This window comes from Oryctolagus cuniculus, chromosome 10 (assembly GCF_051225735.1).
Source record: "Oryctolagus cuniculus isolate XC-2025 breed Fujian yellow rabbit chromosome 10, ASM5122573v1, whole genome shotgun sequence".
Classification (NCBI taxonomy): Eukaryota; Metazoa; Chordata; class Mammalia; order Lagomorpha; family Leporidae; genus Oryctolagus; species Oryctolagus cuniculus.
The window spans coordinates 125,002,751-125,018,308 of record NC_142876.1 but is presented as its reverse complement, the minus strand read 5'-3'; the positions used below and the strand labels follow the sequence as shown (position 1 = coordinate 125,018,308).

At 55.7% G+C, this 15,558-nt stretch overlaps 1 protein-coding gene across 32 annotated transcripts in view; it reads left to right on the top strand.

The window, feature by feature from the left end:
• Positions 1 to 15,558, top strand: part of CNTN4 (contactin 4) — a 730,703-nt gene that overhangs the window by 102,545 nt on the left and 612,600 nt on the right. Inside the window, exon 1 of one of the 32 annotated variants that reach the window (XM_089305701.1) lies at positions 11,975 to 11,999. The exons of the other annotated variants lie outside the window; for them this stretch is intronic. The gene's annotated coding sequence lies outside the window, so the exon portion shown is untranslated. Of the gene's footprint in view, positions 1 to 11,974; positions 12,000 to 15,558 lie in introns of those variants that run through there. 32 annotated transcript variants of the gene reach the window in all.

Here is a 15,558-nt window from a genome sequence, read left to right as displayed (position 1 = left end):
GCAGTCAGCTGTGTTTGTGTGCAGCACTGGCAGGTCGGTGAAGTCGGGTGGGGCCTTGCTCGGAGGAAGTGATTTTCTTAGACCGGGCACAGCTCAGCGACAGAAGTGGGGTGGGCTCTGCAGCAAGCCACGCTGCTGGGCTCCGTGGCACGGGCAGACACCACGGTGGGGTGCTCGGAGACCCACTTCCCACCACCGCTCGCTCCGTCTCTGGACCCGGCGGGTCTGGTTTTGCTAAGAGTACGTTTGCTGAAGCCCCTCCGTGGAGACAAGGCCGGGGTGTGTTTTACCCATCCACCCCCGGTGTGCAGACCTGGTGTGTGTGGTGGGGGGTACCAGTACGTCAGTTCCCTTGACATCTGAAGCCTGCTCCACGCTGCTGGTCGGCTGGCGTTTGCTCCTCAGCGGGACACACACACTTGAGCGTCACCACTCCGGAACGTGTTCTGGCTGCCACCCGCGATCCGAGTGGGTCAGATTCCGTGTGTCCGATCCTGAACTGCTATAAATGGCTGCCACTGCACTGGACAGCGACAATGTCCACTCCCCCCACCATGCCGCTCTGGTTGCTTTCAAAAATACGGGTCATGATAGCAAAGCTGCTTCCCAGATGGAAGGAGAGGGAACGTGTGCAAGACTGGACTTTGACATCACAATGCAAATCATCCTACAGTGAAATTTGATAAAATGTGAATTTCACAAAGTCAGGGAGCAAAGCACAGGCCACGCCCATTGTGTGCTTGGGTGACAGCCGTCAGAGCCTGAGGGGGGTGGCGCGTGTGAGGGGCGTCAGGCTGCACCCCAGCAGGTGGAGACAAAGAAGGGACAGCCTTGAGTCTGCAGAGCTGTTACATGCCACCTCATGTTCCCGTTCGACACAAAGTCAGACGCTCGATCGAGAGGACCCTCAACAGAAGTGTGCACGGGGAGAATCTTCTTCCAGCGTTTTCATTCTGGGAGGCCAAGGACGGCTGCCCCACAGGTCTGTGTGATGGTGGGGGCGGCACAGGCCCTACCCATGACTTCACCGTCTCTGCTGTGTCGGCGTCAGACCACAGGTCTGTGTGATGGTGGGGGCGGCACGGGCCCTACCCCTGTCTTCACCGTCTCTGCTGTGTCGGCGTCAGACCACAGGTGTGTGTGATGGTGGGGGTGGCACGGGCTCTACCCCTGTCTTCACCGTCTCTGCTGTGTCGGCATCAGACCACAGGTGTGTGTGATGGTGGGGCGGCACGGGCCCTACCCCTGTCTTCACCGTCTCTGCTGTGTCGGCGTCAGACCACAGGTGTGTGTGATGGTGGGGACAGCACGGGCCCTACCCCTGACTTCACCGTCTCTGCTGTGTCGGCATCAGACCACAGGTGTGTGTGATGGTGGGGGTGGCACAGGCCCTTAGCCCTGACTTCACCATCTGCTGTGTCGGCGTCAGATCACAGGTGTGTGTGATGGTGGGGGTGGCACGGGTCCTACCCCTGTCTTCACCGTCTCTGCTGTGTCGGCGTCAGACCACAGGTGTGTGTGATGGTGGGGGCGGCACAGGCCCTTACCCCTGACTTTGCTGTCTCTGCTGTGTCGGCGTCAGACCACAGGTGTGTGTGATGGTGGGGGCGGCACGGGCCCTACCCCTGTCTTCACCGTCTCTGCTGTGTCGGCGTCAGACCACAGGTGTGTGTGATGGTGGGGGCGGCACGGGCCCTACCCCTGTCTTCACCGTCTCTGCTGTGTCGGCGTCAGACCACAGGTGTGTGTGATGGTGGGGGCGGCACGGGCCCTACCCCTGTCTTCACCGTCTGCTGTGTCGGCGTCAGCCCCGCTCTGGTTGCAGATGCACTGGTGCTGACCCTGCTGCACAGACGGCCGCCTGCCGCCGGCCCCTGGCTCCCGCCCCTCGGAGCTCTGCACTGTCCCCCATGGAGCGTTTTCTTCTTATTCTTGTATGCTCACCTTTTTTACAGACGTGTCTGTCCAAACCCCCGAGCCGGCCTGTGGTGTTTGGATTCGTATAAAAGAAGCGACTCACTGGCGCCTTGCTCTCTTCCTCTGGTTCCGGTAGCCTGGATTGCCGTCCACCGAGGTCTGGGACAGGCCTGAGCCTGGTGTGGACGGGGCGGCCTTGGCCCTTGGTCTCAGGAGAGCATGGCTGTGGTCTGCCTGGCCCTTGCAGCCTCGGTTGCGCAGGTCTCTCTGGGTTCTGTGGCTGTGTCAGCCTTCCCACGGGTGGCCCAGCTCCTTGCTGACACGCTCGCCCACGGTGCTGCAGAGTCACCGTGGTTCACTCCTAGATGATGTGGTGCCCGGCAGGTCCAGGCCGCACACAGCCCCCATGGCCTGGTCTCAGCACTTTGCCTGGTCAGGCCCCGCCCTGTGGCAGCAGGTTGTGTGGCTCACTGCCCCTGGGCTCCTGGGATGACCACGCCTGGTGCCAGGCAGCCATGAAGCCGTGGCTCTCTGCAAACAACCACGCTGCTCTTGGATGGCAGAGGCACCCGGCCACGTTCAGAAAAACACATCTTCCTGCCCCCGCCCCCAGCCCACTCCTTCAGGGTCCTGCGCGAGACTGCATCTGGCTTCCTCCACTTCCTTCCCACGTCTAAACACAGGGTCGGCTGCTGGGACCTTGACGGGTGTGCCCGAGTGCACACCTGTGGGCTGAGGCCCGCGTGTCCCCAGGGCTTTGTCGTCCTCTGTCACCCCATGGGCCCCAGTGCACCTGCGATAGGGCTACTCTCGCCATCTTCCTTAACTGCAGGGCAGGCCTGGTGCCCGGTGAGCTCACCTGTCCCACCGTGGACGCCGCCCTCGCTGTCACACATCAGGGCCTTGTGGCTGTCACCTCCGAAAGTGGTTTCCTGCCGTCTGATCCCGTCCCTGTGAACTCCTGTCAGTTACGTACAAACCCCGTTTGTCTCTGGGATGCATTTCCGGTGCAGGAGCCCCAGACATTGCAGCACCTCTCCACAGAGCGGCCAGGAGAAGCGCCCATGCACAGGGGGATTGGCCCCTTGGCTTAATAAATAAAATGTGTAAAGAAACTTAGGCAGCTGTGGATCCTCTGTTAACGTTTGGCACCAGTCTAAATATGTGCAAAATAATGCAACGCCTAAATGTCTGAGCGCCTGCTGAATGCTGCGAGTGGAGAGAAAATGGAGAACGAGCCGTGTCGGTGCCCCTCTCGGGGAGGTCCGGGTCCGGAACAGGCTGCATCTCTGCCGCCCCCGCCGACGGGGGCTCCCGGCACAGGTTCTTCCCAGCTGACTTTCATGGACGCGCAAAGCAGCCTGGGAAGGGCAAGGAGGGGGCGTTGCAGGGAGAGGCTGCACGCTGGATTCCAGCAGAGAAGCCTGGCCCCAGGTAAGGACCCCCCTGTGACACCCGCGTCCCACCTCTGAGAGCCAGGGTTGAGTCCTGGCTGGGGCTGTTGGCTCCAGGGGCCTGCTGGTGCACAGCCTGGGGGAGGGGCAGCCTGCTCGGGTCCCTGCGGCCCCTGTGGGAGCCCCTGGAAGGGTCCTGGCTCTCAGCATCGGCCCAGGCCAGTCCCGGCTGTTGCTGGGTTTGGAGGATGGGCCTCCAGGTGAGAGTCCTGTTTGTTTCTGTTGCTCACGTGTGTGTGTGTGTGTGTGCATGTGTGTAATACGCACACCTACATTTTAAGTGCACACTGAGATTTTAAGACAGGGTCTACGGTGACGTGGTGTGCGAATTCTTTCCTAAGTTCCTTTTAGAACGTGAGTGCTACACCTGTGTCCTGAGGCTCACGGCACTGTGACCTCGTGACCTCGTGACCTCGTGGACCTGCTGAGTGTTGGGTGCCTGCAGCTCTGCCCTGGACAGGAGCGCTGCGGCCGCTTCCCCGAGGACGATGCTTACCTTGCCAAAGGTTTTGAAGGCTATGCAGGTTTTTCATGATCCACGTTTCATGTGAGTGGATTTCGAAAATATTTCCCCCAAGTAAACATCATTTAATTCCATTTCCATGAACTTTGTGAGTGCCCTCTGATGCACGTGTTTCTAGCAGCAAGTCCCAGGGCTCGCCACTTTTGATGAAGCGGGTGGCGCGGCAGAGCTGGGACCCTGGTGTGACCCCTGGCCTCGTGGCAGGGTGCTTTCCCCGGCGGTGCTGGGTGAGTGCGGCTTTGCTTAGCGCCCAGGACCAACACCAGTGCTGACCGTTTCTCTGCAAAGGTGCTGAGAGGAGTGGGGTGCGGGGCATGCCCTGCAGACGGCGCCACAGAGCAGGTGCAGGAGTGGCCCTGGGTGCCCGCGGGCTGCCTGTGGACGCCACAGGGCTCAGCCTCAGCCCTCCGTGTGTGCTGAGAAGCCCTGAGCTGGCCAGTGCTGCCCCCTTTGTCTGGCTGCGATGCCGCAGGTGGAAGGCTGGTGGTTTGCGTTGTAACCTGTCTGGATCTGGATGCCCTCTGTTTTGGCTGAGGCTTCACACTAGGGCTCCCCAACCCTGCGTGCGCACATAGAAAAGGTTCCAGATCTTTGTGTCCCAGTGATAGAGACAGTGTCCGGACACTTGCAGGACCCAGTCGGGTGTTTCTCGGTGAGGGGGATGTTACTTTCCTGCTTGGGCTTGCTTGCTTGGTGGGTGTCTCTGGCTGTTGCAGAACTGTTACCAGGCCCGGCTATGCCACAGTCTGCTGTGGTCACTGGGCTGTGCTGGGCCGCCTGGGCATCGCATCGTGTCCTGTGTGTTTGTGGAGGCGCAGGGTCTGTAGACAACCTCCCCGGGAGCCTTGCTGTCCTCTCTCCCTTCAAGGGTCTTTCACTTAGGCCCATAGCAACAATAAATGATAATACAATGAAGGCTTTGTTTTTGCTTTAATCATGCTAGATAATTTACAACTGCTTTGCTTATTTACTTCCGACTCAGAATCATTATTCAGATTTCAACCTGATTTAAACATTATTTTTTATGATTGTTTTGAGCTGGGTCTTAAACCATCAAATGTTCCCCAGTAAAAGATGGCATTTTTCAGAAATGTGGGCCTTAAAGTTAATGTGATTTGCTTTGACATATTCATGTCAGGCTTCTATTTATTTCCCTGTGATAAATTTCTTCTTACCTCTAATTCTTTCTGGTTTTCTTTCAACTTCCTCTGATCATCTGGGAAAATGTTGGCTTCTCCATGTTCAGAACAGGAGTTTCAATGAGTGGTCAGCCGGGTACGGTAGCTGTGTGCTGACCCAACTCCACTCCTGCAGGACCCCTGTCAGCCCCAGCCAGCCCCAGCCAGCCCCAGCCGGCTCCAGCCAGCCTGGGCAGGGGCGCCTACTCCCACTCAAGCCCCACGCTCCCTTCCCTCCTGGCTGGGTTTCCCTGGCTCCTCCCGTGTGGGATTGCCTCTGCACCCAGAAATCGCGCATGGCCCAGTGGAAACCCGGCACCACCTGCTGGGGGTCATTCACATGGGTGGGGACGCTGTGGTTCTCCCACTGAGGTGAGAAGTCCTGGAGGAGACTTCTGGTACAGGTGGTCCCCGGGCATCCCTGGTCCAAGATGTGTCTTTGAAAACGCTCAGGATGTTAAATGAGAAAGGGTCGGGGCAGGCCGGGGGCCCTCTGTGGATTTCTGCCTTCAGAAATATCAGGAGATCTGGGAGAGCCAGGAGACATGCAGGGCTCACCAGGAAGCAGTGGGCATTGGAGACGCAGCTGTGCGTGGCCTCCTGGCCGCTGTTAGCTAAGGTCATTCACAACATTTCAGTCATGACACGTCACACACACTACGTCAGTTCCAATAGTCACAACATGTCAACCACAGCGACAACAGCCAGTCACAGCTACAACATGTCAGCCACACAGACACATCAGTCACACAGCCAGTTACAACAGCCAGTCACAGCATGTCAGTTGCAAGTCAGCTACAGCAGTCACAAGTTACAACAGCCACTTACAACATGCTAGCTACAACACGTCAGTCACACAACATGTCAGCCACAACAGTCGGTCACAGCACGCCGGTTCACCTCTCTAAACCTCCCTTTGATCATCGGCAGCGTGGGAGGTGGAGATGAGCTGGAAACAGGACTCTGCCTTAGGCAGGGCTCAATAGTGCCGACTGCTACAGTGCTAACAACTGGGAGGTTTTGTTCGTTATTGACCTCATGCTAAGTATATGTCTTAAGGGTGCGAAGAGAGTGCTCGGGAGAAAGCAGTCATTAGAACTCGCTGTTCCCGATACCCTGCTTAGAGAACAAAGTCAGACAGCGCGTGTTTCTTTCCATAGGTAGAAAGGACAGTCTGGACGCATAGAAACGCTGCCTCGGAGCCACAGTAACAAGGCTGGGTGGGGGAGCAGTCCCCCCGCTGAGTGGCCCCGCCCTGTCTCCCTGCCTGCAGAGGTCTGTGTGGTCCCCGACACGCGTGGCTGCAGGAATACTCTGTGTCCCGCTGTGATGCCTTCCTCATGCCACAGCGTGAAAGCACCCTTGACGCCGGTCTGGGGGTGTCTGGTGCAAGTTTGTGCCGATGGAAGTGGGAGGTCAGAGAGACAAGTTGTTCTTCCTCTAGAAGTTCCTGTGTTTTAGATTTACACTTCCCATTTGCAATGACTGCTTCCTCTTTTCCTCTGATGTAAAACCCAGCATGTCCCAAGCCCCACCTCACACCATACACGAATAGTAACCGTAAATCACCCAGATATCCAAGCTGACACTCTGGGAAGGAATTGTAGGAGGACATCTTCATGACCCGGGTTAGGGCTCAGGGGTGCGGGAGCTTTTCTCAGCCAGGGGCCTTTGGCATATTTATAACATCATTTGTGGGCTACACAACATCGCCAACTTGGGGCTGGCATTGTGGGTGAAGTCGCCTCCTGTGATGTGCACAGTCCATGCGAGTCCTGGCTGCTCCACTTCGGATCCAGCTCCCTGCGAATGTGCCTGAGAGGCAGCAGAAGATGGCTGAGTGCTCGTGCCCCTGCCCCAAGTTGGGAGACCCAGATGGTGTCCCAGGCTCCTGGTTTCAGCCTGGCCCAGCCTCAGCACTGGGGCCATTTGGGGAGTGAACCAGCAGATGGAAGACCAGTCTTTGTCTCCCTCTCTATGTTACTCTGGTTTCCAAATGAATAAATAAATCTTTAAAAGTTTACCAACTGAAAAATTAGCCTGCTGAAGATTTATTGAATTTCGAGTCCTGCCCACGACTGCCTGGGCTGGGCCAGACCTGGTGAATCCGGGGGCTTCATACAGCCGGGGGCCGGAGGTCCCCACCCCTGGGAGGCAGTGGTTGCTTAGGTCTGCCCAGTACAGGTGACAGAAGGAGCAGTTGTGTTATGCTCATTCAGGAAGTAAAGAAACAACTCAAGGAGCTGAAAAAAAATGTATGCATGTACCCTGATAAGGGAGTTGCACTGAGATTGTGTGAGTGTAGGGAACTCTTACAATTCAACCACAGAAAAATAACCACTGGAAACGGGCAAAGACTTTGAGCATGTTTTTGTGCCCGTAGACGTATGCAGGTGCCCCAGAAGCCGCCGTGGCTGTGGAAAGCGCTGCTGCAGCAGGCAGTCGGCTCTGTAAACCTCAGCGCGGCCTCGCAGCCCACCGGGATGGCTGTAACTAGACGACCCTCGCAGCCCACCGGGATGGCTGTAACAAGACGACCCCCGCACGCCCACCGGGATGGCTGTAACAAGACGACCGCTGTAGGGGCGGGTGAGGCTGCAGAGGGGCTGGGACCTTTGGTCACCGCTGCTGGGAATGCAGGGTGATGCAGCTGGTTTGGTAAGCATCCTGGCGTTTCTTCAAAATTAGGAAATATTGGGATATTTCAATGAGCAATTCTCCTAGCGTAGATCCAAGAGAAGTGAGAAAATGCACGGACGCCAAAACCAGAGCCCGCTGGTCGTGGCAGTGTGGCTCCTAACGGCCGGAAAGTGGAATCAGCCCGGATGTCCATCGGGGTAGCCAGTGCACAGCGTGTGTCTGTGTGGATGCATGGATAGTGTTCAGCGATGGAAAGGACACGGCGAGCCCTGGCAACACTCTGCTCACCGAGCGGAATCACCAAAGGCTGCATTCTTCATGAAACCATTTACAGGAAGTGCCCTGGAAGGCAACTCCTGGAGACAGGAAGTAAGAGTTCGTGTTGCTGTGCTGTTTTCCGAATAGATTACAAAGGTCTCAGAAGGTGAGGCTGCCTCTCACATCCTCGCATTCCCTGAGGTGCTGAGTTGAGAGTGGGGCTGGGACTAGGGGCGCCATGGGGGTCCTGCCTTGTTTATGGATGGTGTCCTGGGAGCTGGAGACAGCGCCGGGCTGAGACCACCACGTTATGTACGGAGCAGGATCCGTGCAGTGGCAAGGCTGCCAGGGTGTCTCAGTGCTTCCTCTCTGTAACTTGGGGCCTGATACAGGCAACAGGAAGGAGCCAGGTTGGTTTTGCCCTGTGGCTCTTGAAGTTCAAGCCCAAGACCTCGTTGGTTGGGATTCTGGTGAGGCGGCAGGCCAGCCAGCAGAGGGAGCGGCCAGGGCCTGCTCAGGGGCTCCTCCTCCAGGACTACTTCCTAGGGTGACTACTTCCCCTGTGACTGAGGCCTCCCCCGAGGTCCCACCTCTGCTCACTGTGATTGTGTCATTTCTGCCCTCTCGGTGCCGGCCGCTGTGTCTTTGGGAGGAAGCCAAAGCCTCCGTGAGCCAAAGCCTTATTCACGCGGCAGCAGTGGTGGGTTCCAGTCCCCTGTGCTCAGCTGTTCTCTGCTGTTCACTGCACCTGCGTTGCCGGGATCTTGATCATTGGTTACGCCGGGACAGAGGTGCTCGAGGCAAAGAACCTGACGTTTCCGTTTCAAGTGATATTTGTGGATAAATCTATTAGGCTCTTTAGAGGTGTCTCCACACCGAGACCTGAGCATCCACCCACACAGGCGTGCCCGGTAAAGACGCAGCAACGTCAGTCCCTGTTCTGCACTGGATTCCACCATTACTCGGCGCTCAGATCTGCAGACTCTCCGTAGGTGATGCAGATGCGGTGGCCGTGAGCTGTCATCACAGCAGAGAAGCCAAACTCCTGCTGCTCCTCTGTGCTTGTCCTGCGTTCTCACTTCTCAGATCCATCAGGGAGGCTGGGGAAACGCCCGTGCCGTGCGGGCAGCTGACCTCCGGGCTCTGCTTCCTCGGGGGTGTGTCCCAGCAGCTGGATCGCCTCGTCAGAGCTGGCCTAGTGGTCGCCATCCCTGTCCATCCTGCACGTCATCCAACATGGAGAGGTACTGCAGCAGCACAAGACCGTGCCATGCACCCACACAGTTCTGCAGCCCTGGCTGAGGGGTTCAGGAGTCTGTGGTGAAGAACACAGCGGCCACGGTCATGCATGGTGTAATTCCATCCTAATTAACGCTACGTAACGGGACACCCCTCCTGGCAGATGTTCAAGTCAGCGAGGAAGCCCCAGTCGCTGACAAGCGGTTCTGCATCCTGCATTGTTGGATGTCTTTTTTCACAAACCACGGTTAATTTAGCAAGAGGAATCAACAGTGTGCCTATCGGCCGGCGCCGCGGCTCACTAGGCTAATCCTCCACCTGTGGCACTGGCACCTCGGGTTCTAGTCCTGGTTGGGGTACCGGATTCTGTCCTAGTTGCTCCTCTTCTAGTCCAGCTCTCTGCTGTGGCCCGGGAAGGCAGTGGAGGATGGCCCAAGTACTTGGGCCCTGCACCCCATGGGAGACCAGGAGAGGCACCTGGCTCCTGGCTTCGGATCATCTCAGTGCACCGGCCACAGCGGCCATTGGAGGGTGAACCAACAGAAAAGGAAGACCTTTCTCTCTGTCTCTCTCTCTTTCACTGTCCACTCTGCCTGTCAAAAAAAAATATGCCTATCAAGACTCTAAGTAAATTCACTGTGCTCCGATGTGCCGTGGTAGAGGGAAAGATCTGCCGGATTTTTGTATTCTGCACAATACTCATAGTGAAAGTTACATTCTTTGTTTCCCCAAAAATTGCTGGCAGGATTTAAAGTTAGTAAGTGGAGACAATGTAATTTTGAGTTTAGGACACTTTCAGTTTGTTACAAGTGATTTTTTTCTTCAAAAGCAAATCGGCCAACCAGCACATGTTCTCCTGCTACTTTGGCACCCACATAGACTCGCCTCCTGATTCCACTTTTCCATGGACTTTTTGAATAGTCCTTGTGATTCTTGGGTTAATCCATATGAATGTGTGTCACAGTCCTCCAGCCATGGAATTGGCATTCTGTTGCCAATTTTGGGTCTCTACCTCTCTGTGTTGCCGTCAAACTAAGACTTGCTTTTTTTAAAAAAAAAAAAAAAAAAAGTTTTACTTGGTGGAAAAAAATAAAGGCGTCATTGTTCACATGCGTTAGGGTTCCATAGCACGCGTGTGTCTGTTGGCAGGGAAGGCACGTCTACAGGAGAGCTGCAGCCGGGGATTTCTGGCTCAGGTGGGAACGTTTGCCCTCTGCGAAACCCGGGGGAGTACAGGAAACAGCAGTCGCACCCAACAGCAAGGTTGTAGCAGGCACCCTCGTGCCCCTGACAGCGGCGTGGGTGTGGCGATCTCTGATTTAGGCTGCAGCTCTGCAGGGTGGGCCGTCGACCCTCTCGGAGCTGGTTTTAGATCCCACGTCCACATGTGCTGAATGGCGTTGTCTCTGACGTGAGACTGCAGCTGCTGTCTCCCAGTTAATAGTAAGCAGGATTACGTTGGCCACTCAGGCTGCACTGCTTCTGAATCCCAAGCTAACCTGTGGCAGGTACCCTGGCTAAGGGGCAGCCAGTTAATTCTGACTTTTGATCCAGAATCCCCGTCCTCGTCCGCACAGGTCCTGCTGGCCCCAGCTGCAGAGTGATCACACACTGATGCCTCTCTTACCTGGGGACTGCGATTCCTGCAGGCCAAGCCTACAGGGTCTTTCTTTGGAATCTGTTGCTATTCACTTGGTTATTGTAGGAAAAAACTAATTGACAAAGATGATGGCTATTCATAGCTGACGCGTAGTGAGCAGGGTTGATGGAGGGATTTGAGTGGTTACGGATATTTTTTTCTTGTTTCTTTCTCAAACACCCTTGCTGAGTGTAGGACCACAGTAACTGGTTGTTGCATTAGGATGTAGTAAGAAAGGATTTGGGGTGTTATTAAAAGCAGCTTTAGAGGAGGTTGAATTTATGGTGTTTAGCCCAGTTCTAAGCCTGGTAGAAGAAACTCCTGTTTCCTCAAGGGCTTCCAGTGTAAAGACTAATTAAATGAAAGATGTTCGGTAAACCGTGTTTCATTTGTGTTTTAATATTAGCGCAGTTAAAAGCCTGTAGAATTCCTGAATGGACTGAGTGCCCAGTGCTAAACATGACGATAGCAGCCTGAGGTCTTACTTACCTGGCTGTGTAAAGGTATCCGATCTTTCAGACTTCCCAAGGCACAGCGCAACGATGGAAACCCAGAGAGTGCCCGGGGCAAGGCCTGTGTCTGCTGCTCCCAGCACCTACACGGTGACTTCCCCTAGGTAGCAGCAGGGTTCCTGCTTCAGCTACTGCTTTCTGCGTGTCCGACAGTCAGTACCTCATTTACCAATACCTGCTGGATTGCCGTCACTGAGAACGGACTCGGGTTTTATGGGGCGCACAGGCTGTATGGGAAGTGTTTGAACTCAGCTCTCAGGCCCTCCCGCTCCCAGCTGAGCGCTCCCCGGCCATGCTGGGTGGTGGCTGCCGCCCCAGGTGATCGCTGTGTCTCCAGTGTAGAGTCAGGGGAACACCAGGCACCGTGGAGCCGAGCCCGCTGTCACCCTGAAGTCCCCTGACAGGAAGGCTCCCCGAGACCCGGTCTGCTTCAGGCAGCCCCAGTTACACAGCGCGTGACTGAATGGTCGGCTGCCACCTGCCACAGGTGTGACGCTTCTGCTCTAACCTAGGTGGCTTCACAAGGATCCGTCTTCCCAAATGTCATTTGTTGGCAAAACACTGAGCAGGAAGTACCGCCCCAGTGCCGTAGAGTGGACACCTTGAGCTCATGATTGTCATGGCGACGCCGCTGGCCAGGTAGATGGGCATCGGGCACCTGGGAGAGGGCCAAGGTTTGCCCGAGGGACCTAGCTGGAAGCTCGAGGCTTCTGGCGTCAGCAAGGTGCAGCTTTTTAGGGGAGGGTCTGGGCCGACGCAGGGGAATCCGCAGCCCCCGTGTGCAGTGAGGGCGGGAAGGCCTGGGTGGGTGCAGCCTTTCCCTCCGGACGCGACGCGGTCACCTGGAGCTCGGGCACACGCAGGAGCACACAGGGGACACAGCGTGTGCGTCTGTCATGGGCCCTGGGGCTGTTGACACCGGCCGCTTGCCTCATCGGATATACCAGTTCTCAGACACCCACGGCTGCAAGTGAAAAGCGGTCCCCTCCGGCCCGCCGGCATCTGCCACGGGAGACTGCACGGCCCCCACGCGCAGGGGTGGGCAGGCTCTCAGAGAAGTGGAGGCAGGGTCCCCGTGCTTTGTCACTCAGACCATCCCTTTATATGCAAATGCACATGCCTCTGCTGGCCCGCAGCTGCCTGCCTGCCTGCCACTCATCTCCCAGTCCGTGCCCTTGGAGCTGTGCCGGAGCCCAGCGTCTGTGCCAGGTGCAGGGAGGCACCAGGCTCGGGGGCCCTGAGCAGGCGCTGCCGCTGAGACCCAGCGGGTGGCCAGCAGCAGCCGGGCGGTCACTCTGGGGGACAGTGAAGGTGCGTTTTCTGCACCTTGTTTTCCTGTTTGTCGACCAATGAAAGTGAAGAACTGATGGTTCAACTGTAACGTAACCGTGGGCCGAGGAGAGAGAGCCGGGAGGCTAGCTGCTCTTCAATTCCAGACACAAGTGATTTAAATTCATAATTAATTGACCATTAAGTAATTGTGATTCAGATTCTATGGATTTTGACTCTTTCCCCTAATTTTCCAGGTACCTATTAACGTGATACAAAGCTTATCTATAAAGTCAACATGTGTGATTACATGTCAGTTACATGTTTCTATAAATAAATTTCTGCCAATCAGAGCATTTAAAATCATGTTCTAGATACAGATATATATGGAGGGCTTCAAAAAGGTGCCAGAAAATGGAACTAAAAGCTGAGTTTATGGTGGTGCAAAACGTGTATTGAATCTATGTGTAGATTTTTTTAAGCACATATTTCCCTAGAGCGTTGTAGGGATTCGTGCAGTGTAGACGTCCTCTTGACAGAGCCGGCGACTGTGAGAGGCGCTGTCTACAATGACCGGTTCAGGTCGTGATGGCTACGGGAAGCACCTGGTGGGATTTGTGAGAGTTCACACATAGCAGCAGGAGGATGAGGGTGTGGTTCTGTCCACTTAGCAGGCATCGTGTTATCACACCCTGTGCTGGCCACCGTGACACCCAGGGCAGGGGGCCCTGGAGCAGGGTGGCGAGCTGAAGAAAAATGCTCTAGGTTTTCACGTTTTATAGGTGTTGGTAAGTAACCCCACAGTTTGACTAATGATTGCACAAACCACAGATGAATGGAGATGTCTCCTACAGGATAAAACTTTGGATCTTTCCTAGCTGGTCAGACAGAAATTTTTAAAAAATATTTCTTTATTTTATTTGAAGATCAGATTTACAGAGAGGAAGTGTCAGGGAAGAGAGAGCAAGTGAGAGAGAGCTTCCATCTGCTGGTTCACTCCCCAGATGGCTGCAATCAATGGCCAGGCTAAAGCCAGGAGCCTGGGACTCCATCCTGGGTTCCCACATGAGTGGCAGGGGACTAAGTACTTGCACCGTCACCTGCTGCCTCCTGGGCACGTTAAAGGGAGATGCATAGGAAGTGCAGCATTCGGGCCTTTCCCCGTCACTCTGATACAGGAGCCAATGTTGAAGTGGAGGCTTAGCCCGCAGTGCCACTGCCCTGGCCCCTAGACACCAAGCATCAGCAGTGAAATACACTTGCTTCCACTTCCACTGTCCACTGTCCACTGCTGTGACTGGGACTGAGCCCGCCGTTAGCTCTCTCCACCTCTGCTCTCAGTTCAGAGCTGCCCAGGACATTAACAAGTTCTTTCCTTTTGTTTTTTAAAGATTTATTTATCTATTTGAAAGTTAGAATTACACAGCGAAAGGAGATGCAGAGAGAGAGAGAGAAAGAGAGAGAGGTCCTCCATCTGCTGGCTCACCCCCCAACTCAGCCGCAACAGCCGGATCTGCACCAATCCGAAGCCAGGAGCTTCTTCCCAGTCTCCCACGTGGGTGCAGGGTTCCAAGGATTTGGGCCATCCTCCACTGCTTTCTCAGGCCATAGAAGAGAGCTGGATGGGAAGTGGAGCAGCTGGGTCTTGAACCAGCGCCCACATGGGACACCAGCACCTCAAGCCAGTGCATCAGCCCACTGCACCACAGCACCGGCCCCAGGACATGAGCAAGTTGTACAAGGGCTGACTTTGCAGGGTCAGAATCTTGAGGAAAGTGGAGTTGAAAGAAGGTACGCAGGAGCCTTCAGACCCGGGGAGACCCAGGGAGACTGGTGACCCCGTTGGGAAAATGCCCTGTTCTTTCTGGGGTAGCCTGGGAACGCCCCCTTCTTTCTGGGGTAGCCTGGGCACTTGTGCTGGAATTTTGCCTGCATGCTAAGCATTCGGCTAACAGGCACCTGTTAGGGTCGTTCAGAGCGTCGTGGCTGGCGGCTCTGGCTGGTAGGATTATGCTTTCCTACTAGATGGGGTCAGGCTGCACCATCTTGCAAGATGATGGTTATCAAACACATGCCCACAGGAGCCCCAGAGGGGCACTAAAAATTGACAGGCTTTATTTTAACACACTGGAGTCTTCACGGGTCCCGGACTGAAATCTGCGGCAGACTCTTCACTCAGTGGAACCCTGGAAGATTGAGTGTTTGGTTGCCAGTGGATGGCTTTCTCGACTGGAAACATGCCTCATGGTTACACCTCTGGCCTCTGCGTAGCCTCTGGGTGGTCGATGCCAAAGCCTCCATGGCGGCGTCTTGCCAGCTTGATAGACTCTACCTCTCGTGCCGTGTGGCTTATCCTAGACTGTTTCTGAGAGAGGCGTGCACAGCTCCGGCTCAGCCTGTGTCTGTTAGCAGAGATGAGTGTGTGGGGTTCTTGTCTTCATGCAGGAAATTCAGGTGTGAGACAGAGAGCAGGGCAGCGTGGTTTACTGGGGATACGTCATCCGTCAGAACAGAAGGGACAGAGAGAGCGCCCCATCCCTCAGGTCACATGGTTAAATGGAGACAATGCCCCTGGCAGGCCAGGCGGGCGGCCCAGCAGAGAGCAGCGAGCTGAGCGCGCAGTCTGTGTTCAGACTGGGGTTTCTAAGGAGATGGGTCTAAGTCTTCCCGCTGTTTCTCTCCCCTCTCCCTCTTATCCTCCAGGACAAAGGGTTTGCTGAGTGTGAATTGGGAAAATTCCTCGCAGGTGTTACACCCAGTGCCATCGGTGCCATCAGACTGGGGAGCCCCCGGCACTGGGACAGAGGGGCTTCCCCTGGGGCACCTGCCTTCAAGCAAGGCTGTGCAGGTTTGACTGCTCCGTGTCATTGGGCCAGGTAGCCCATTCGGGGGTGAGGAGAGAGGGTTGTCCTGGGGAGCTCCCCTGGGG